The sequence below is a fragment of the Castanea sativa genome, chromosome 4 (assembly GCF_040712315.1).
Source record: "Castanea sativa cultivar Marrone di Chiusa Pesio chromosome 4, ASM4071231v1".
NCBI lineage: Eukaryota > Viridiplantae > Streptophyta > Magnoliopsida > Fagales > Fagaceae > Castanea > Castanea sativa.
Genome location: NC_134016.1, coordinates 43,361,176 through 43,385,071, shown reverse-complemented (window position 1 = coordinate 43,385,071; position 23,896 = coordinate 43,361,176). Strand labels below are relative to the sequence as shown.

The window sequence follows — 23,896 nt, the reverse complement described above, 5'->3', positions numbered from 1 at the left end:
TTTACTTTGACCATCAGAAAATTATACTTCATATGTCCTATTGAACAAACTGAATTTCTTTGCTTTGGTTCCCCCATCTAAAGTTTCCTAGACCCGTTGCTGTGGACAACACTTTTGACATTAAACTTTTAATATTGTTTGCCAAAATGCTGGATCTAAAAAATAGAAAATTTAAATTCAAGAGGTGCCAAGCAGTTGAGCTATAAGGCTCTTGGCTTTATCTTAGATATATAACAAATTTAAACAATAGCAAGAGCTAGGTTTAATTTGCAAATAAGATAAATTCCAAGTTTTTGTTTAAAAGAATGAACCTATAGTGTGCATTAATGTCTAATATCCCCCAAACCAGAAATACTGGTTTATCCAATGGTTCCCATCTATAAGTCCTGAATCCATTAATTCTCAATCATTAGCAGAAAGTTGAACACCATATCAATAACATGAGTAAAACATAGAGTTAGTAAAATATCGAAAATATGACCATTGTCAACATTATAAGACCAGCCATAATTGCAGTTGAATAGAGCCTTGAGTGTGACAAGGTAACTACAACCCATGTATACTCATTACTCATGTCTTACAGTTGTTCTTGGCTTCAGTTTGCATAGCTGACACACTACTGCATTGAAGTCAAACCCAAGTTATATTTTAGTCAAGCTTGCAAAGGTATGATGCATAACTTAAATGCCTACTTGACTAAATAACTGAACTTCTTGATTCATCATAACCCATCTTCAAATGAAAATTTAAACATTTTTAGCATCATGAAGGGCGTGGAAAATCTGGAGATTTCTCTACCATTAAAACACCCCTAAAACATTATAGAATTGTCTACCACTGAATAGAAAAGGGAACATTGAATCATTAGTACAAACATAAATCAAAAACTAGGCAAGACTCATGAGCATCACTCTGAATAAACACAAAAAAGTTACATATTAAGAGTCTCTACACTATTAGAGCTTGATCTTCCAGCTGACTACTTTTTAATCAATGACCTACAACTTAATATTTTGACATACCTTGTTTCAACTGCTAGCTTTTCCAAAAAAAAAAAAAATTGATAAGTAAAAAAAAAAAAAAAAAGGCCCCCTCTATATCATCCAACTCCTGTAATAAATACATAAAAGGGAATTGAGCAAAAAATAAAAAATAAACATAAAAGCGAAAGAAGCAGAGCACAGAACAATATATATAGGTGAACTTCACCCCTGTCACGTATTGGGCATAAGATTCGTACCAAATGGTACATTTACCAATGTTTGAATTTCAAGATACAAGGGAAAAAACAAAATTTGATACCTTTCAGTAAAAAACAAATTAGGTCTTTAGCATTTTGAAGTAATTCCAATTGTTCTTTAGTTTTTTCATCAAAGGCAACGATCACATCATCACCATGTGAGTGGAAACTTGTGCCGGACGTCAAGGAATCCACTAAAGTTGTTGTGGTATCTGATCCCTTAGAGGGAATATGACTTGGTCTAGTTGAATGGGACGTACTCCGCACTGAACTTCGTGGAGCTGAGTCGAACCTTGTCCCTAATGTTGTCACAACAATGTCCCTAGAAACCTCTTAAGCTTTTGGACAAAGATCTTCAATTTTTTCATCAGAGGCAATGATCCCATCATCATCATGTGTATGGAAACTTGTGCTGGACATCAATGAATCTATCAGAGTTGCTGCTATATCTGATCTCTTTGAGGGAATATGACTTGGTCTAGTTGAACCGGACGTACTTTGCATTAAATTTTGTGGAGCTAAGTTGAGCCTTGTCCCTAATGTTCTCACAACATTGTCCCCAGAAACCTCTTCAGCTTCTGGACAAAGATCTTCAATTTTGTTATTAGAGGCAATGATCCCATCATCACCATGTGTATGATAACTTGTGTCGGATGTCAATGAATCTATCAGAGTTGCTATGGTATCTGATCTCTTTGAGGGAATATGACTTGGTCTAGTTGAATGGGATGTACTTCGCATTGAACTTCGTGGAGCTAAGTTGAGCCTTGTCCCTGATGTTCTCACAACATTGTCCCTAGAAACCTCTTCAGCTTTTTGAAAAAGATCTTCAGTTTCATCATCAGAGGCAATGATCCCATCATCACCATGTGTATGAAAACTTTTGCTAGACGTCAAGGAATCGACTAGAGTTGCTGCAGTATTTGATCTCTTTAAGAGAATATGACTTGGTTTAGTTGAACTGGATGTACTTCTTACTGAACTTCGTGGAGCCGAGTCAAGTGTTCTCGCAACATTGTCTCCAGAAACCTCTTCATATTTTGGACATAGATCTTCAGTTTCGTCATTAGAGGAAATGATCCCATCATCACCATGTGTATGTAAACTTGTGCTGAACGTCAATGAATCTATTAGAGTTGCTGCGGTATCTGATCTCTTTGAGGGAATATGACTTGGTATAGTTGAACATGACGTATTTTGCACTGAACTTCGTGGAGCTGAGTTAAACTTTGTCCCTGGTGTTCTCTCAACATTGTCCCCAGAAACCTCTTCATCTTTTGGACAATGCTCTTCAATTTCCTCATTAGAGGCAATGATCCCATCACCATGTGTATCAATACTTTCTCCATAAATTTTTTGTGAGAGCATAGGGCCTCTTATATCTTCAAATAGAGGCCCTAAAATGGTTAGGCAATCGGAGTTCTGTTCGATTTTCCATGTCCACTGGCCTCTATTTCTAGGACTGTTAAATATCCGACTTACTTGAAGATCTTCATTGTATTGAAGTAGCTTTGCAAATGTAATACCTGTAGAGAGGAACTAGAGCAAGGCCAGCAGTAGAAAAGACATAGTACCCAAAAGCAGAGTGCCAACTACAAACTCTAATGGCGTTCCTCCTTAATTCACAAAAGTGAGAAAATATTAAGCCACATAGTTATGTACTTCAAATTCTACAATTAAATGTGCAAAATATATGAATCTTGGATCTAGATACATATTTGCATAAATCTGATATGATGCTATGATGGTTGTCATGCAGAGAGAAGGGATTTAAGTTAATGTCCAAACCAAGGAAGTCAATACCGTACCGGAGGTTGTACCGGTTTGGCCACTGGTACGATATATTTTGGATACCGGTTAATACCGGTGTACCGTTTTGGATTTACCGCTATTTTATATATTTAATACACACACACACAAAATCTCTATTTCCACACACATACACACAGACTCTTCAACTTTTAGTCTCATAAATACCTTCCATTTTCAACTATTGTGTACTAATTGACACAACAACCTAAAGATTAACTGGAGATTAGAATTGATGCAGGTAAAACAATTAAAAAAGAAGAGAATGACACTTTTAATTCAAACACCAAATCCAAATTAAGTAAAAGAATTGGAGAGATCAAAGGTTAGGTGAAATAATGAAATTATCTACAAAATAATTTCATTATTGATTATTTTAGAGACAAAAACTGCCACAATTACAAAAAAAAAAAAAACAGCATTTTGTGTTTCAGTTCGGTACGGCTGGTATTTTTTTCGGTATAAAATAGAAGTGTACCGGTACCGGTGCATTGGCCGGTACGGTATCGACCATCTTGGTCCAAACAGTTTGAAACATCCATTGCACTGAAATTCATAAATATGTGAGGAGATGGTACTGTATACCAATTCTATTGCCAATCAATGTGATAATGATTAAGTCCATAAGACATATGAACAAGACGGGAACATAGTCACAATTCCATCACATATTTGGAATGTGGAGTAGAAAAGATTACTTGGGGGAAAAAAAAAAACTAGCTCATTCTATGATATATCAGAATGAGAATTAGACAATTCCCTGATTGAAGAATTCAATATAAGTAGAGAGTTGAATGATACTAAATTAGTATATAAAAAAAAAAAAAAAAATCAAGCAACATAATTATCTTTCGAAACTTAAATTTTGCATGATAAATGCATAGATAAGGATTCATTTGTAGGGAAGTAAACAAACTGTCAAGTTACCTCTAATTAGAGCAGCAGAGGCCTCACAAATACTAGTTAGTGCAAGATTTACAAGGAATATTTCAAATCGTGGGAATGTGAGTAGTCCATAACCCCTCTGCTTTTGCTTCCTGAATTTTAGGATGGCAAGGAGTAAAGCATGTAGCAGTATTAAACTACCACCAATTACGGCTAACCAGAACATGGTTCTACTAAAATCTTCCCACCTACACGAGACAAAATCTAGTAAGATATTACACTGATAATTAAATGAGTCTGTCCGTGGCACTTTAAAATCCAAACGATGAATTCACGAATTTAATAGAAATGGATAATAGGGAATTAAGTATCAAGTTTGTCCTTTTGGTTTGATCAGTAGTTTGAAATAATTCAAAGCATGAATAGTTTTAATTTTTTATAGAACCTACACAAAATTCTACATCTAAATAACTAGCATACCAAATAGTCCATTCCCAAAATTCTTTAAATTGCATTCAACTGTTCATTTTAAAGAAGAAGAAGAAGACGAAATATTTCATTATTGCTTTCATAATTATTCTGCTTTATATTGAATATTTTTTGAGAAAAAAAAAATCTGTATTGAATATTCTCTCCGTTTTTTTATGTCTCTAAAATCTATATGCAACTACATGTAATAGATAGAAATAAGAGGCCTCATAACTTACCCATCCAGAATATATTCAGCATCTGGTTTACTATTGTTCTGCATTGTATCACAAAATTTATTCATTATATGGTTAAAGAAGTCAAAAGCAAGTCACAGAAAAAATAGTGGTTTCAGACCTGAAAGTATGATATATATTCTTTGGGATTCGGCCGCAACCGTGCCTTGTATACTGAAGCAACCCTAATCAAATTCTCTTGTTTTGGCTGCACACCCAGGAAAATTCCTGAATCATGGATTTTAGACCTGTAGGAATCTGGGTTGGTTGGAGGACTTGAGCCCAACACGACTGGCTGGATGTGCCCAGTTTCCCATGGAAGACTGAAGTAGGGAATGCTCCATTGCAAACCCCTAGCAAATTCATAATAATTCACTGGCAGTCTCACTGCCAACCATCTAGATAATGCAAAAACCTGAATATGACATGCACTTCTCTGTATGAAATAGAAAAGGAATAATGATCATTAGTTCTACAAGAATGATGCAGTTCATAAGGTTTGATAAGTTATTTTTTTCAGATATTTTAAACAATAGTATGTTACGCTAATCTACCCACCATAAACCGTAAATTAGGTTTGATAAGTTCAGGAAGAGTGGTGCAGTTCTTAAATAACACCCCAGCTCACAAAATCCCACTCTGAAGAGGTCAATCCTAGTTTCCATCTTTGGCAGAAGTACTAATAGACTCCATAGGCTTCAGTTGGGCTTTTGGTTCAAAAAGTCAAACAAAAGACTCAAAATCAACCAAAATATTTAGAGAGTTCAATTATATATTAAATTGTATGTATAAATATCAAGGAAAATTATTCTGGGAGTGTATTATTTCTACAGGAGGAGGAAAAGGGTTAATTTGTTCCACGGTATATCTAGTTATTTCACTTGATTGTCAAGAGGCTATATATAATAATAGTGCAATAACCTCCTAGTACAGTTTGATTAACTTTTGGTTCAAACCTTGGAAAATACTGGATCAGCCACAAAGAAAAAAAAAAAGGAAATATGATTTGTACTTCAGAAAGATCTTGTTTTACCATAAATGAAATGCTTTGAAAAAAGTAAGACCATAAACATACTTCAGAATGAAGAGATCACCAACGATGTGCTTAGTGTTCTTATTCAAGGTGTCCCAAGAAAGTTGAAGGAGCACATTGACATGCTAATAGAACATTTTTTGGGGTAGTGGTTGTTTGTCAAGAATTTCATTTAAAGAAAATTTTCCAACCCCAAACAGTTGTAAGATTATTCTCTGCCTCTTTTATAAAATCCAACCTCAGCATTAATTTCAATTTATTTACTGTTGTGTTTCTAAGAGTGTAGAAGATTATCATGGTATTACTAAATAATCAATTAATGAGATAACTGCCCAAATGAGTTAGATATCATACAAAAAGATTACTTGCAGGATTAGAAAAAGAAGAAAATGGTGTTGAAAATGTCCCAATGGAGGAAAGGCTTGCAATTGAAACCGTAAGCAGCCCGGCAGCAATAGATGTCACCACAAATGAAGTAGTTGCAAGCACAGAAACCACAGAATATATTTTGGGCACATGATCTGTATATTTTTTTAAACCATACATTAGTAAAAAAATAAGGAAGTCAAAGGGCTAAAAGTGTCATCTAGGGCATAGATGTTGGACTACAGTTGAGCTGAGAACAAGAGACAAGAGTAAGAATCCTTACAGGGACATAGTTGTAGATCATTGGAACGTAGATTTTTGTTTCCAGCAACATCCCCAATCACGTTTTCAGGAACAAAGACAGATACACAGTATATACTATCATTTTCTGCTTTTATCTCTACAGCATATATTCTTGAACTTATCTCTTGAAAGCTGAAAATGGTAATGATTATCATTGGAAAGGAACAAAAATGAAAATATGTCAAAAGTAAATATGCCATACCAATTCAAATATTATTTCCATCAAGAACCCAAATGGTGCGTAAAAAGGTCATCATCATGATTTCTCATTTGTGTGTGGGTGCATTATGTATGTGATGCATGTGTTCATGTACTGGTTAATATACATAGATACAAACACAAAAGTAACCAGAATTACTTGCCTCTGTATATGCCCTCCAGTGATTGATATTATAGAAGAGTTGACGCCAAATACAGGCTTCACGAATTTTATTAACATAGGGATGTTGCGTTCTCTCGTCCTAATATGGGATGGTGTACTCAACATTACAATAGGCCTCAGAGATTCTGAGCGTGGTGTACTCAACGTTACAGTAGGCCTCAAAGTATCTGAAGGTCACATTTATATGTATCAGGAGGAAACACCTTACAAATAGACATTTAAATATAAAGCTTTCCTAATTGCATATAATCTTTCCTTCTTCTTTTTTTGATACACCTAATTGCATATAACCATAGAAATATTCAAAGAGTTAACAAATATTTAAACATAATTTTGATTCCACAAACAAATGATTTATTTTCTCTTTGTAATGCTTGTAAACTATTGTCAATCATACCATATATGAAAGTAATTGGTTCAACTTGGGAAACTGGAGTCCCTGAAAATGCATATTATGGTTGAATTAATGTTTATTGTTACAATAGCCATGCCAGATATGCATGTAGCAGCCTGAAAGGAGAGAGTGAAAAAGAGTAAGAAGGTATGAGAAAAATAGGTTCTATAGATATAAAAGCGATAAATGTTCTCACGCACACACACACATAATGTACACTTTGTACACACTAAATCCACAATTTTACATGCGATATCCATATTTTTTAAGAATGCCCACATTTAAAGGTGAAGTTGGTAGTGTGTACAGATGATGTACAACAATGAATGTGTGATAATCAACATATTCGATACCCTTTTGCATTTTATATTAGGGGGAAGTTCAAGATGTGCAACCATGTAAAATTTTTGAAAATGATTAACTTTCTCAATACAATTAATGGCTCCAATGTTTCTTCGTGACCCCATTCAAGATGATGATGTGTATTACATATTTTACAAAATATAAATGAGACATTCCAAATTCATAGGAAAACTAAACAGCCTCCTAACCAACTTCTATTCTCATGGCTGAAAGAATAATATAAGATTTTAAGAACCATCTGACCTTATATTCAAATTTGCGATGCCCTGGATGTTGTTTACTGACAGCTAGAGGAAGAAGTGTGCCCTGATTCAATTGGAGAGCATATAGAATTTGCACTTTGATAGAATTTAAAATTTCTGCAGATGAGTTGAGAACAGGCTCTGGAAAAGTTAAACACATCCTTAGTTTAATACAGTCATTAGTCGCTCGCACCAGTCTAGTTTCACCATTAAGTTGAAGTAGCCTTTCAGGGACGTGAGTAGTCAAGTTGACAAACGTACTTCGTCTATCTGTAGAATTAATGAACAGAGCATGTAAAGAACACATTGACAACAGCAACAACAATCAATCAATCAAATTGGACAAGGTCAGTTACATAAACAGTCCAGATTATTCATTTTAATATGATAGACTCCCAATAAGTAAAGTTCAAGGCATCAATTAGAAAAAAACAAGAATAGCTATCAAAGGAAATGTCACTTATAACTCCTGAAAATAATGAAAAATATTGCCTATTGGGAAAAAGAAAATATTCCTATGGAAATAAAGAGTAAAGACTAGACTCACCAAAATGCACATTAAAAGTAGAATTCTGATTTCTTGTAAATTTGTTCCCAGCACTGTCAGTACAAAAATTTTTATCCATTACCAAAATCACTCGCCCATACTGAGCAGTGGATGATAAACCCACAAGGACAGAATATTGAAGGTTTGGCTGTAGAATGTTGAGTGAGGATGGTATAACTTGGCCAGAACCATAGACCAAAAGCTGTAAAGAGTTTTCCAAAAATGATGAAAATGTTAGATTTTGGTTTATTTCTTAGTCTAGACAGCATAACTAGTCAGAGAACCTAGATTATGGGATTCAATTAACATGGTGTACAGTTCTATATGAGAAATTTCAAGACATTTGTCAGTGATTATAAAATTTTAAAAAGATGATTATATCTATATTGATAAGTGTTTCAAGCAGGGTTATTATAAAATATCTGACAATAAATCCTTGATCAGGGAGATAATCCACCATTATTGTCTTTTGTGTATGGACTCTATTACACTAGAGGGAACTCCATTTTATCTTTCTCAAATCAACCAAAGTGATTTTTCAATCAATAGAAAGGTTGAGAACAAATCAACCCAAAAACCACAATTCTGAAACACTAGAATAATGCAAGAATCGAATAGAGAACATAAAATCAATTTAACGTGTTTTTTAGCCACCTACTCACATTGCAGTCATTCACAGACGAGCATACAAAACTTCCTCCACCAGTAGGTCCAGTACAGGGTTCACTGAAAGATATATTTATAGTAACATTCAGAGCATTGGTGAAAGGTGTTGAGGTTGTGATATATGCTGTAGGTGGGACTGTATCTGCAAAGTTAAGGTATAATATGAATCAGTTAAGTGTACAGACAAAATATAAGTCAGCATGATTGCCAGAAAAGCTAAGTTGGATTGTTACGTCATAGACTCAGTTTGGTTTCAGCAGGCTTGATAAAGTGTCAAACTAACCTCCATGTAGGGTGTGTTTGCGTCTTCAAGAATAAGAATAGTAAGGTAAATTTTATGCGTTTCATACAAAATTGAAAATTTAGTAGATGGATTTTGTAGAGCCCATCTTCCGAAAAATGTATACATTAGAAATTGGGTACTAAAGAACACAATATAAGCTCATGAGAGGGGAAACATTTCCTAGAAATTTCCTCATGGACATAACTATTGAAGACTTTCAAGCAAGGTCTTATTTTAAGTTAGAGTGGTAATTGAAGAAAATATAATAGCAATAAGAAAAAGAATAAAAGGAAGGTTCTTAACCAACAGTCCACATATAGCTACCGCAGCCAACTCCTTGAGACCCGTTGGTGCAAACCTCAAATGTATGATTTCAATCCTGCAAGCCTGCATACAAAACCGTCCTACCTTCACAATTTGAAGCTATCCCATCATCCAGCTGCAACAAGAAGTTTATTACTTTATTAACCTATTATTTTGTGGAACAAGCCAAATGGGCATCAAAATAAAATCCAAAGTTTTCCTAATAAATCAAACCATGATGCAGCTTCTTCACCTCCCTCTTACCATTGAGTTGGAAAGCAAAACACACACAGAAAGCAACAATAACAAAAAAAAAAAAAAATCCAATAATTTAGCTTGGAACCAGGAAGAATATGACTAAATAGCAAGTATATGAGTGATCGTTCATTATAATAATCTTATCAACTATAGAAAAATACAAAAATATGTACATATGAATAAACTGAATTCCAAATAGTTTTCTTGATTAGTCTAAAAACTCTAAGCGAAAATTTAAGCTCATTACATCCTTACAGAGTGAAAAGAAGTGCTAATTTGTAATTACTCTCTGAAATCAACCAAATCGCTTACATTAATTAACTTAAATACCATGAAACATATAAACTCATGACAAAGAAAGAGAGAGAGCAGAGCAAGCAAAACAAAAGCTAAGTAAAACTAACTCAAAGTAATACTAGAGCTTAACGTACCTTGCAAGTGATATTACTATTGGTGCAAGCGCCATTCCCACCCACAAGAACTTCAAAGAAGAATGTGGCTGAGTTAAGATGAGAGAATGAATGAGGAGCCTTCAAGAACTTCACGGTTACCACTGAGTCTTCACAGAGTGCTATGAAACACAAAAGACAAAAAACACAGCAAAGTAAAACCACCAATGGAAGATTGAGCAAGCCCATTTCAGAGTAAACCTTAATTGAAGTCCGAGACATGTAAAGGACAACAATTTATAACCAAAAGAAACGCATTTGTGGGGTTTGTGAAAACAATTTTGAACAGTGAGAGCTTGACATTGAATGGAAACAGTGTTGAAGATGACGTTAGTGGAAAAGAAAAGAGATTATACAATGAATAATGGAGGTAAGAGAGTGACTTAAGAAGATGAGTCTGGACTGTTTAGTGGTTGATGAAAGTTCAATTAAAGATTGTGCACACGAGACCAACAGAGCAAGTTACAGGCTTTCAGAGAGCAAGAGAGAGAGAGAGAGAGCAAGGACAAGGATTTGTTAATACCATAAAATGAAGGTTGAAGACAGACATTTAAGACAGGAAAGAAGCACAGTGATGGATTTGTTAGTTTGTACAATGAAGAACCATGTATTCCCTTCTTTATAGGGAAATTATTAGGTAGTCCATCCCAAACTCACAAACAAAACACAACAAATCAGATAAAATGCTGACACATTCAGTTAACGTTAGCAGCCTAACAAGCTGTTTTCGAATATCTTTGGGGCCACCAGCCAAGGAGTGTGAACAAAAACAACAAATTAGATAAAATGCTGACATCATTCAGTTAACGTTAGCAGCCTAAGAGCATCTCTGTTAGAATTATGGTTAAGTGATTAAACTCACTATTTCCTAACAGCTTAAATTTTTAGAACAATCAGTAATTTAATATGGTATCAGAGCAGGAGATTTTGAGTTTGATCCCTGTTTTCACTCTACTTCCCATTTAAAATGTTAAATTCTCACTTGTTGGACCCCCACTTACTAAGGGGAAGTTTAGGCTCACAAGTGAGGGGGAGCGTTAGAGTTATGGTTAAGTGATTAAACTCACTATTTCCTAACAGCTTAAGCTTTTGGAACAATCAGTAATTTTTGTACTGTTTGGTGAGTGAATAGTGACTTTTACTTTTTATTTACCCACTTTATAAAATACATCTTTCAACAGAATATTTTCTATCATTTTCTCTATCTCATTTAAATATTATTTCTTCATTCATTATTTATTAATTTTTTAATACACATATCCCTATACCCCCATCCCCACTCCTTTCTTTGCTAATTTTTTATTTACTTTTATTCTTTTGCTAATGTACAACAGTAACCCATCAGACTTGATAAGCTACTGTTCATGAGCCAAAAAAAAATCATGTTTTAGAGAATCCATTAGAGACCATTTTTTTGGTGTCATTCTCTATTATAGAGATTATTTTGCTTTTACCTAAGCCATTGAAGATGCTCTAACAAGCTGTTTTGGAATATCTTTGGGGCCACCAGCCAAGGGGTGTGTGGTTAAATGGTAAGAAGTCATATTTGCTCTATCACATATGCTTGCATGAGTTATGGGGTTTGGGTAGTAGCGCATCCCATTGTTACTTGAGCGGTACTTGTGATATTACTTAATGTCATCATGGGACTTGAGGTCAATGAGTCCATACAAGACCCCATTTTTCATTAAGCAAAAAAAAAAAAAAAAAAAAGTCCTTTGGAGCTCACATAAATTTTAATTAGGAAAATCAAGTGAGGAATAAAAGTTTTAGGGTTCTCTTAAACAAAAACAAAAGCGGCTAGGGCTGGGCCCTTTTAGTTGGAACAAAGATCTTTTCTTTTGTATAGTGCCAAAAAAACAACTGCTACTGCCCTAGCATGATTCTTACTAATTTCTCAAATAAAAAGCTCAAGTACAAAAACAATCTTGTTCATTATGATTGGTATCGATCTTCCTTCAGTTTTGGTTTTTAACATAACCCAAATCTTGAAGAAGTACTACTGTTTATATTAGAACTTTATGTAAATGATTGTATATTGATAAATGGATTTGAGAATCTACCATATGTTCAACTATTATATTGATAAATCTGTAATGGTGTTGAGTCTTCTAGGATTGTTATGCAAAATCTAACTTAAATTATGTTCAACTCTAAAACAATTGTTTGAAAATTTAAGCATAAAATGTTAGTACATAACTTTTACTTGCCAACAAGTCAAAATGATTCCAAAGCGAACAAATGTACTTCTCAAAAATAAAAATAACAAACAAAAGAAGTTATGTGTCATGATAACTTTCAATTGGCTCAAGTCAAAATGAAGAGATAAAAGTCTATATTTTTATATAACTGAATCCAAGTTGAAAAAACGTTTTCAAAATTGGAGGCCAATTTAAAGGCTTCATAAAACTTAACTAACAAAAAAATATATTCTAAAACATATATTGATTGATACTTACCGAACTCTAATTTGACTTAAAAAATATTAAATGTACCTAAAATCAATGAACAAAATCCCTAAACCTAAAAATTTGAAAACATAAAAAAATCAAATTAATAAATAACAAAAATTAAATTGTAGATTTTGTCCTACATCATATAGTCAAATTAATGTCTATTTTAATGATATAATTTCTAAGCACTTCAAAAATCAAATGATTATATTTTTGGTTTTGTGTTATAAATCAATTCTAAATCTAATCTTAATTGCTAATCTTTGTAATGGCAAGCACGTGCCTTATATATGCCAACCAAACTAGTGCCGCAAGAGTCAAAAGATTTAGGATATTATGAGCAGTCAATTCTTATTAAGATTTTACGAATGTGATTTCAAGAACTTTCCAGCTTAACCAAAAAACAGAAAAAAAAAAAAAATCTATCTCTATTTCACAGATCGATCTATTATTTGTTGTTATTTACATTTCCAATTAATTTCTCAAATTTTTAAAACTCACAATTCACAAATTAAACCTTGTAGCAGAGTTGAAATCTGCCAAGAACAAAGGCTCCTTTTCATCCTAGTTGGCATTCTAATTGGTTCCACAGGAACATTTTTCATGCTCCTACCACCTTTTCAATAAGTTTATCAAGAGAGGGATCATGTGATCGTCGTCATTGATAATTGTTAAATGACGGGGTCACTATAGGTGCACTTTCATGAAAGTAGAACTAAAATCAATCCAATTCTTCTAAAAAAAATCAACCCAATAATTTTGAGTAAAAATGACAGATAAAGAAAAGGGTAAAATATTATTTTTGTCCTTAAACTTTCACAAAAATTTGTTTTGCGTCACTAAATTATTAAAAGTTTTTTTTTCTTCCTTTAACTTTGCAAAACGTTCTACTTTTTGTCCTTCCGTCTATGTCTATTAGTTTATATCATACATGGTCGAACAAAGTGCTGATGTGGTATCTGACTTGGATTAAATTAATTATATTAAAAAAAACACGTGGCAAAGAGTTATTGGTCCCCTTAATAAAAATTATTTAAAAGGACAAAATTGCCCCCACACCTTTAATGATCCTTCAAACCTCACTTCACCCCCTCTAGCCATGCTTTCTCTCTCCTCTACCATGTCGCTTTCTCTTTCTAAACCCCATCAAATTCCTCCAAAAGCTCAGCTAAGCTCATCCTAAACTTGGGTTCCACTATCCCCCACTCTTAACTTTTCCATAACTATCAAAACCCAAATCAAAATTATAATTTAACAAGGACCCACTATTGTTGTTCGCAAATATACTAATTTCATATTTATCAAACCTCTCAAACCCATAAGTTGTTAAGGGAGTCTTGCTCTTGAAGCTTGCAAGTTCTAGAGGCTTGGCGGTAGATTATTTGCTGTAATTCGGAGACTGCATAAACTGAACCTTTAGGGCTTCAAGTGGGTTGTTGTCTGATGGGTTTGAGTAGAACTTGCTGTCGAGTCGGATGGTGTTTTGGACTCAAAGAGTAAGTAAAGGTAAAGAACTAAAGAAGACATTGAATGAGGAATGAGATGGGGTTTTAGAGAGAGAAATTGGGTGGTGGAGGAGAGAAAGTGTGGTTGGGAGGGGTGAAGTGGATTAGTGGAGGCCTAAAGGATCATTAAACGTATGGGGGTAATTCTTTCCTTTTAAATAACTGTTATTAAGGTGTCAATACTTCTTTGCCACATGTCTTTTTTTTTAATATATGTAAAATAATTTAGTCCAAGTCAAATATCATATCAGCATTCCATTAGGCCACGTATGACATAAATTAATAGATATAGATAGAAGGGCGGAAAGAAAATTGGTTTGCAAAGTTTAGGGACGAAAAACAAACTTTTAATAGTTTAAAGATGAAAATCAAACTTTTGTGAAAGTTTAGGAACAAAAATAATATTTTACCCTAAAGAAAAAGTTAAAAGCGAATTTTCTGGTTGGCTTATATTTGATAGTCAACTAGCCAAAATTATCAATATAAATATAAATAAATAAATGTAAATAAATATATATATATATATATATATATATATATATATATATATATATATATATATATATATATATATATAGAGTTGGGTTCAAGTTACACCTGGTGTAACTCTAAGCAATGTTACACCACCCAATAACTTATTATATAATTCATATTTTAAAAATCCCACTGTTGAATTATATGTTCTATATGTTCTTAACTTGCATGCCAATTTTTATACCAATCGGATGTAATTTACCATTTAATCCATAAATTCATTTTTTATGCATTATTTTAAACTACAACAATTTGAATTTAAATAATTAATTGATGACATAGCCATTGATCTTTGATCACCTTTAAATTTTGCAAGCATGAAGAATATATGAAGATAATATAATCTAACGGTGAATTTGTCAAAATTCGCATCTAATTAAAAAATATTGAGTGGTGTAATATTACTTAAATTACACCAGGTGTAACTTGAATCTAACCCACATATATAATCCATTTATGCTATGTTGTGGACATAACATTGCTCATTCACTTAGCCCAACTTTAATTTCATTTTTTTCCATGCGTCGGATTGCTAATCTATTGTATGGCGAGTTTTTGGTAGATATTTAAATTATAATTCTCAAAAAAAAAAAAATAAAGATATATATATTTGAAATTTTTTATTTTATATATGGGTTAGAATTTAATTATTATTATACATAATTAATTAGAAATAGAATTTGAATAATATTTAAAATATTTTATAAAATGGTGATTCAAATAAATGAATTCATTGAAACTCCATCCAATAAAATAGAAGAATCATAAATCTCCCACAGAAATAAATTTTATTTTAGATTCATAATATTTATAGAGGAAGGGCTAAGCAAGGAGGACAGCAGTAGGAGAAATATAGAATCTTTTTTTTTTCTTTCAATAATAATTTTTTATTTATTTTAGATTCAATATATATATATATATATATATATGTATGTATATGTATGGTAGCCATGGTCTCGTCTCCATCATTTGACATTCCACTAATAATTCAAAAGACCCCCATTGTAAAGCTAGAATTTTCGAAAAGCAAAACAATAATAATTGTAAAGAAAATGAAAATTTTGTATTGATTATCGCATTTTCCAAAAGAGAAAACAATCTTTTGTATTGATCCATATAATCAATAATCAACAGATAAGGTCATGGACTCATGGGTGATGAGACAAGACTTCCATGCTTATGCCTTCGGCTTATCGGATTATGTAATTTGGTTTAGAATTCAGCAAAAATGTAGTTTGGTTTAGAAGAACTCCCTTGCATGATTGAGACTAGGGGCGAAGTTACAAATTTTTGTTTGGGGGTCAATTTGTGTAACTAATTTTTTGTCTATACAAACTTCCATACACATAAACACATACATCTATACACACACACACATACACACAGAGAATTTAGTATCTTTCATAGTGAAATCCTTAAAATTAAATGTTTTATAGAGTTAAATTCATCTTTCATCATCTTCTATAGTGAAATCCTTAAAATTTTCATTTTCAATATAAGTTACCAAATTGTCTACCATTGCGAGTAAAAAAAAAATTCAGTTGAACTAATGAAGTGTTCAGACATGAATGACCCAAAACTTTATGAGATACAAGATCACATTTTACAACAAAAAATGAATTTGAGAAACAATACATTCTCTATAACCACTCTGACCAATTGGATAATTTTTCTTAAGAAAATTATTTGAACTAACTCAAATATATGGGAGGGGGGGGGGGGGCAAGTCCTATTTTTGGAGGCTAATTTTTAAAATATTAAATATTTCTATATAGTATAATTTTTTTTCAAAAATTTGGCACCCCCACCATAACATGTAGCTTCACCCCTGATTGAGACTGTTATGGCTTAAATTGTACTATTTTCCTTTATTCCATAAATACACCAGTTTCACAAAACTTTTTTTTTAAAAACCAAAAGATGATTTCCATGCTTAAATTAGAAGAACGCTTCTTCACACGCATGATATGAATCTCACAGATGGTAGTAGGTGAAAATGGTCTTGGAATAATGTGTTCAATGCACACAATGAGAAAAAGTTAGTATTGTGAAATTAATAATATGGGTTTGGCTTTCTTCCAGTACTTTTTTAACTAGAATTTCTTTTTATTTTAGTGAGAGACTGCTACATCACCTATTAACTAAATAAAATGTGGAGATTAAAATTCACTACCACTTATCATTGTATATATAAAACAAAAAGACATGTCCAGTTAAAATATTACTAAAGGTAAGCCGAACCCATATAATATTAATCTAGCCTATTTAATTCAAAGATCTTTATAGCTTAACTGACATTTATAAAAGGTTTAATAAAAACATTCAGTACTCAAATTCTTTTTTCCCAATTACTGAATAACAAAAAGATGGGAATGACATGTTCCTTAGGTACATTTGAAAAAAAAAAGTGTTAAAAAGAAAGGTGTTGCTCAGCAAATTTACATTCCATCGGTTTTTGTTGTGTGGGCCAAATGAATGAATTGTTGCCGAAATCACACGCATATTTATATTCCTTATGTTTTGTCGTGGGTCCATATGAAAGAATGGTTGCTGCATTCACACATTGCCGCATCAATAGTTGTGGAAAAGATTCTAAAGCATTTCTCTTTGGGTTACACTGTAACAAAGATCTTCTTTTTCTTTTTGTATGATTGTGTTGAACTATAACAAAGATCAAGTATAATTGCAAGACTTGAGCAAGCAGACTACGCGAGCTATGAACAATATTTCATGTCAGAAGATACCCATGCAAATGACAAGCGAGCTATGAACAACTATGAAGCGTGGGTGTGTTTCTAGATTCGGGTATGGGTGCGGGGTTTGGCAATTTTTAAAAAATTAGGATGCGGCGATTAAGAAATTATTAAAAATATTTTTATTTTTATTTTCTATATATTTTTACTATTAAAATATTCTTAAAAAACACATCACTATGGCCTTGATTCACAAACATAGAAATAAGAAGGCAAGAAACACAAAACAAAACACAAAACAAAACACAAATGAAGCAACAAATATTTAGAATAAGATTGAGGAAGGATAGATTTAGGATGTTTGGGCCTCATTGAAAGCCGATTTTGGCTATTCTAGCATGATTCAAGGCCAATTTCGGCTGTTTCAGTCGCCGGCTGATAAGACCTAATTCGGTCGATATGGCTTGATTCTGGCCAAATCAGCCTTGTTCGGCGCAAATTGAAGCCAAGTCGGTGCAAATCAAGTCAAGTGGGCACAAATCTGAGAAAAAAAAAAGCTTAGACACGGCATAGACACGCGAGCAGCCGCGTTGGACACCGCACCCTGCGTCGGGCCGCGTTAGACTCCAGTGCGGCACCCTCCTAGCCGCGACGGTGCTTCAGAGATGAAAAACCCATTTAAGAGGTTTCATTAGGCTCAAGCTAAGTTTAAATTGAGAACAGATGTGAAAAAACAACTAATTAAGTTTGTGTTTCGAATGAGTTTGTTTTATAAAAACAATAAACCTGGATGCCTAAATGTTAGTATGTGGTAAAGGGATGAAATATGGTTGGTGAAGCTTTCAACTAAGGTTGCGTTTGTTTTGGCTTCAAAGGATTTCTAGAAATGCTTTTACACCCGCGTGTGTGTTTGGTAGGTGCTGAAAATTGGGTCAAACAAAATTGGTATTCCGCGTTGACTATAAAATAAGGCATTTCGGGCATAAAATCATTTCAGGTCTTATTTTACCTTCAAATGAATTCCACCCCAGGAAAATAGAAGAGAGAGAGAAACAACAAGAAGAGATCACACAAAGCACTGGCGAGTCGCACCCCAGCATTGGCCCCAACCCCAGATCACACCGGTCTCGTCGCACCCCAGCACCGGTGAGATCGTGCCTTCACCTTCACCGATCTGATTTGTGCCTTCGCCTCCGCTGCGCCTTCGCCTTCGCCATCGCCGATCTCGCCTTTGCCACCGCCGATCTCGCCTTCGCCATCGCCAATCGCTATCTCGCCTTTGCCATCACCGATCTCACCTTCACCATCGCCGATCACGCCTTTGCCTTCGCCATCGTCATCGCCGATCTCACCTTCGCCTCCGCCGTGCGATCTCGCCTCAACGTCGAACCCAGTCACCTCTCTCTCTCTCTGTCTTTCTCTTCGTTCTTCTTTGATCGGATTTGATGAATTTTTTTTTTACTGGTTTTGTTTCTTTTGTGTTTATGTATTTAGAAATTGTGTTTATGCATTGAGAAATGATATTATATATTTGTTTGGAAGCTGAGAATATGCGAGAAAATGTGAGCAATCAATAGAAAATGTGTTTTCTATAGTATTTTCAACAACACAACCAAACACTAAAAAATATTTTTGAAAATATTTTTTTAAATGCCGCCAAACACTAGAAATTATTTTCCTTTCCCGAAAATATTTTCACTTGAAAATATTTTACATTCAACCAAATGCAGCCTAACTTAAGTTGCAATAAGGGATCAAGCTCCATGGTCCCTTGTTGACTAATGGTTGGTGTGCTGACATGTTAGCAAATATAGTCTACGGTGCCAATAAAGGGAAGCTAGTGATTGCATTAAGAAATTTTTTTTTTTTTTTTTTCCATTTAGCATTAAATATCTAAAATTTGCGTTAGTTGTCAGATTTAAAAAGAAAATTGGAAACTAACATCTCGAGTTTTAAAAACTTGAGATTATATTAGAACTCAAGCTTTTAAAGCTCGATTTCATTGTTTTTGTGCATACCCTTACGTGGACAAATTTTCCACATGGAGCAAATTTGGACCCTGACTCACAATCCACAATAGCAAAGGCAAGAGGGAGTACCTTATTGTTAGTGTCGGTTGCCATTGCGACCAACAACTTTCCCTGATATTTACCATACAGATAGGTCCCATCAATACTGATCACCAGTTTGCAATATTTGAATCCATCAATGCACGGACCGAAAGACCAAAACACATAATGCAACAATACGGTGTCATCTTCACCGGTGTCTGTGGTACGAAAGAACACCTTTGTAGTTGGATCCTGATCAATATATGCCATTAGCAACTTTTGGTAAGACTCTTCCCAATTCCCAAACATCTTCACAATCGCCTTTTGTTTCACATCCTATACCTTGTAGTCAGAAGGTTTATGACCCTCATATTTTTTCTCTATCATAGATATGAGATGCTTAATTGGGGTAGTGTGATCCTCACATAACTTCTTAAGGATGTCTGATGCAATAAAATTACAAGCCATCATTCTACCATCATTTCGCACCCCAATTGGTATACACGTGTGAGGACCCCCATACACAGTGACCATCCATAGTCCGTGGAGATCGGACTTCATGACTGTGCAGACATACCACTTGCATGACTTATCCACGCATTTCGCACAAAGTTTTTTCTTTGTCGACCTACTAATCATAAAATGTTTGTTTTTCTTGAGGGCACAAATTGTTAATGCACGCTGCACCTACACTTTATTGGCAAAAGTCAACCATTTGCACAAATTCATCCCCTGTCTCCAAGTAGACACAAATGATATCTCAATATGTGAAGGATTAACCATATTTTTCCAAGTATTTGCAGAAAATGACAAGGTAGGAGGTGCATAGGTAGGGATTGTGTTCGTAATGTTTTGGACACTAATAACATTGTCTGCATTAGGTTCACTACCGTCCAATGTCTCATCGTCATCAATGTCCCTCTCAAGGTCTCTAAAGTCCCCTCGTTCAATCATCTCTTCAAACTCATCTCTATCGACAAAATCTTCACCGTTAATGGTAGTAGTCTCATCAACATAGTCGTCATCATCATCGTCGTCATCATCATCTTCATCATCGTCATCACGAACATTATCCTCTACATGTGTAGAATACTCATATTGAGCATCCGGAACTATAACTTGTAAACTTGTGGTTGTTTATTGGAATTCCTTGATACCAACTTCTGCACGCAGCTCCAACTGTATGTACAACTGAATACCATTTACTTCGGGTATTCTCTCCAACTTGTTAAACATCATCTTTACATGTTTGTCTTCTTTTATCGCCATATACTTGTAATTAATCTTGTTCTTGAAGCCTTCATGTAGCATACGATAAGTAATTTGTACGTCGTGCACAGTAGGGATTCATATGCAATTCTTCCATAACTGTCTTCTTCAATTCATCAAGGGTCTTCAACCTACGATCAATTTGGGGTAACTCCATGTTTATACCCAGCCCTTCAAATGGCAATCCCTTGTCTGCATTGGCATTCTTAAGCGGACCACCATGGTATAGGATTATATCAATTACAGTCATTGTGAACCTGTTCAAGTCTGTTGGAAAATTTAGACCCCAGTTGATACAATTAACAAGTTTTAAACCGAAGTTGTTAATTAGATTTATTATGCATAAAACTTGTTAAAACAAACAAACATCAATATCATGTCAAATATAAATGCAGCGAAAAAGTAAATAAGACAGGATATGATGACCCAAGAAAACCAATGAAACCAACCAGTTTCACTGTAAAAAGCCTGGGGGGAAATCTTCCCGAAAAGTAATCCACTATAGTAAAGAGAAGTTTTAGATCTAGTACAAAACCTTTGTCCCTAGACTCTACAATCCCCATAGATGAACTTACAGCAAAAACCTTCTACCGCTTCAGAACCTCTGAACTCTTCAATATATGAACGCCACCCTTTGATGCACGGATCCCAATACGTGACTAACTCCTTTGCATGAATCCCAGTATGTGACTCACTCACCAACTTGAGGAAGAAGAATATTGGCTGCAAAGTTCTTCATTTTATCAACAATGAATATTAAGAAGGACTTGGTTACAAAACCTTAAGGCGCAAAGGCGCAAAGATGCAATAACTTCTTTTAGAGAGAATAAGGCTTCAGTCACCTTTTGCATATGTTCTCCTTGTATTCTCTTATGTGACGGCCTCTAAAATAAGCTTTATATATATCTAAGGTTGTGAGAAAATAAACCTTACACAAATACAAAAGCATGAGTTGAAAATCAGATTTGGAAATCTGAATTTCTGTAACCTCGATAGATACCTCGATAGATAGTATCTGTCGAGCCTCATTAAACCTTGATAAATAGCTATTTGTGGAGCAGTTGTTGAGATATCTGTCCAGCTTTAGTGAACACCTTTTCTTCACTTGTTTCTTGGTCTAATCTTCATGGCTCTAATACTAGACTTGAACAATATGTTCTTTGAAGTATTAAACACATCCTAGATCTACCCAAATACAAGTAAAGTGTGTTTTGTCAAAGGATTAGCCAACTATATAAAATATGTCCCTAACAGAGTTAAGTTACTATGTTGGTTAAAAAAAATTTTAACTTGTCAAATTACACGAAGTACAAATTCCAATTCATTCAAAGAGCATGAATTTCATTACACATTCGTCACACATTTTATAGCCAAATCATTTTTCTGTCATGCTAAGACTACCCAATACAAAAAAAGCCATTTCATTACATTCAAAGGGCATAAATTAAAATTCATTTGAAGGGCATGAGTAAGTCACTCATTTCATTACATACCCATTTCATACCCATTCAAAGGGCATGATTACATACCCATTCATTAAAATTCATTCACTACCCATTTCGTACCCAAAACAATGATGAATAAAGTCAAAAAACTTATAAGATCATAATAAAAATAAGAGCCTAGAAATGATAAATAAAATTTTGATAACAAAAACCATGCAAATAAATACTCAAAAAATTAACACTAACTAAAAAAAGTTCTATAATTCACAATATTACCAATCTTAACTAAGTTATGTTCACTATCTTCAAAATAAATAGTCAAATTCTTTAACCCATAGCCAACAACAACTAATACCCAACTACAGTGACAATCAAATTAAAAAACCCTTACTTGAGATATGAATTTGTTGAGAGGGAAGAGCAGTGAGAGAGGCAATGTGGTGAGTTAGAGTGAGAGGTAATGTGGTGTGAGAGTTATGGGTGAGTGAGGCAGTGAGTTAATAAGCCTGCGTGTATCGGTGAGAGAGTGGATGTTGAGTGAAAATTGGAAATGTGTTTGATGATGCATGTATTTGTGTTTATAAAATTTTTCCTAGCAGAACTTGGGTCTATAAGACTCGAGTTCTATGCAAATTTTAATTAAATATCGAGTTTCTAATACTCGATATCTATGAGTATAAAATGTTTTCCCGTAGCAAATCGAGTCTTAAAGACTCGGTTTTTATTTTGTAGAAATCAAGTCTTTAAGACGCGAGATCTATGTGGCATGTTTTAATCCAAGTCAGCAAGTGCACAACAAGTACAAAGCGAGTTTCTAAAACTCGAGTTTTATATGGATCTCAAGTTTCTAAAACTTGAGATGCTATTTTACTTAATCCTTCTAAACGTTGGCTACCTTACTATATACAACTCCTTCACACTCCTACTCTGCAAATTCCCTCCTACACTAAGGGAAACTGGGAAACTACTGAAGTCTTTAAAACTAATGAATGCAAAACACTGAAGGTAGTGTGAATTCTAACTTTCATGGCTATTCAAAATGAGCAAAAATTCTTATTTTTTAATCAAATAATTCTATGTAAAAAAGAAAAAGAAAGAATATACTAGTAACAATTTCCTCTTATGTTAACAAGAGTATCTAATTTTGTTTTTTTTTTTTTTTAAATGGCAAGTTACAACTTACCCATCTGTGGTTTGGCCAAAATTTAAGTTGCCTACCTATGGTTTGAAATTTGACACTTTATCCATTTAAGATTGGACTGAAATTTAAGTTGTTTATTTATAGTTTGAAATCCCATAATGCAAGTGTTTTGCTAGATAGTTTTTTATTTTTTTTTAAAATTTTTTTTATCTTATTTGATTTTGTATTTTTATATTTTGTGTTTTTGTAGGAGAGAGACATAAAAATGGAGAAAAATTACATATTTAACTCTGTTTTTAATAGAAGTGGGTTACGGAACTCTAACTAAGCTAACCTCAAGTTGGTAAAGTGTTAAATTTCAAACTACAGGCAAGCAACTTAAATTTCAGTCAAACCGCAGGAGAATAAGTTATAATTTACCCTTAAAAAAAAAATTTCCTCGACTTTCTATACAAAAATTTGACTAGTTTTTTGTAATTCTCTACAATTATCCACAGTTTCTACCATTTGAAAATCTATGCACGAATAAAGAATTCACTTTCTGAAGTGACTTATTTGACCATTCTATTGCAATGATG

At 33.8% G+C, this 23,896-nt stretch overlaps 1 pseudogene; it reads right to left on the bottom strand.

The window, feature by feature from the left end:
- Positions 1–1,573: 1,573 nt before the first annotated feature.
- On the bottom strand, positions 1,574–19,535 carry LOC142632967 (uncharacterized; annotated as a pseudogene).
- Positions 19,536–23,896: the final 4,361 nt, after the last annotated feature.